General features: G+C 52.1%; 1 non-coding gene across 1 annotated transcript; it reads left to right on the top strand.

Annotated features, from left to right (window-relative positions):
• The first annotated feature begins 948 nt into the window (after positions 1 to 948).
• On the top strand, positions 949 to 1,021 carry TRNAG-UCC (transfer RNA glycine (anticodon UCC)). Its single transcript has one exon. It is a non-coding gene; the product is annotated as a tRNA-Gly (tRNA).
• The last annotated feature ends 214 nt before the right edge of the window (positions 1,022 to 1,235 follow it).

The raw sequence follows: 1,235 nt of genomic DNA, 5'->3' as shown, positions 1-1,235 counted from the left end.
ATCAGAGGGCCCCACAGTAACCCTGGGGAAGGAGTGGGGAGGGTCAGGTCGGATGGAGAAGAACAGAGGTGGCCAGTGAGTGCTGGTGGCCACAGCTCACTAATTCGTGGGATGCGTCAGGATGGATGTGAGAGCAGACCATAAAGAAGCCTGAGCGCCAAAGAACAGATGCCTTCAAAATGTGGTGCTGGAGAAGACTCTTGAGAGTCCCTTGGACAGCAAGGTGATCCAACCAGTCCATCCTAAAGGAAATCAACCTTGAATACTCATTGGAAGGACTGATGCTAAAGCTGAAGCTCCAATACTTTGGCCACCTGATGGGAAGAGCCAACTCATTGGAAAAGACCCTGATGCTGAGAAAGAGTGAGTGCAGGAGAGAAGGGGGCAGCAGAGGATGAGATGGTTAAACATCACTGACTCAGTGAGTTTGAGCAAACTCCGGGAGATAGTAAAGGACAGGGAAGCCTGGAACGCTGCAGTCCATGGGGTCACAGAATCGGACACAACTTAGCAACTGAACAGCAAGGAACAATTTAGGGATAAGATTTTGAACAAGAGTCCTGCTGGCTGGGATGGGATGGGTGGGGGCAGGAGCAGGGCGGGGGTTGGGGAAGGATTCTGACGCAGGTTTGAGAAGGTAACAGAGACTGTGGTGACAGAGAAGAGGAAGGACCTGTGGGCCTTCACTTCATTTCCCTTGGGTCTTACTCACCTGCCCCTCACATTCCTCCTTCCACCCAGGAACACTCATCTGGCTTTCAGATGTGAACTCCTCATCTGCCCAGCCTCCTCTCTGGACAGTCATCCATTGCCCACTGCCCTATCCGGTCTGCACAGGACTTCCGGGGGATGCAGAGGAGGAGCAAGGGGTGCTTCTCTCAGAGCCTTCCTGCCTCACCTGGGTCTCCAGGGAGAGTCAGTGATGAATTTCAGGCTGAGCAAGGGACTTCCCTGATGGTCCAGTGGTTAGGACTCTGCACTTCCACTGCTGAGGGTGTGGGTTCAATCCCTGGTCAGGGAACTAAGATCCCATAAGTGGCGTGATGCAACAAAAAAAAAAAAAGAAAGAAATTTTAGGCCAAGTGAGAGGGGCGCCCGTACCTGTCTGCAGGTTCTCTGTGGTCGGGGCTGTGCTGGGTACTATAGCAGCCCTGGTCTATATCCATAAGATACAATAAAAGCCCACATCTCTACTTGTGAAGGTCAAAAATGTCTTCAGAAATCGCCTAAGGTCC

This window comes from Bos taurus, chromosome 5 (genome assembly GCF_002263795.3).
Source record: "Bos taurus isolate L1 Dominette 01449 registration number 42190680 breed Hereford chromosome 5, ARS-UCD2.0, whole genome shotgun sequence".
Lineage (NCBI taxonomy): Eukaryota > Metazoa > Chordata > Mammalia > Artiodactyla > Bovidae > Bos > Bos taurus.
This window is presented reverse-complemented; position numbering and strand designations above follow the sequence as displayed.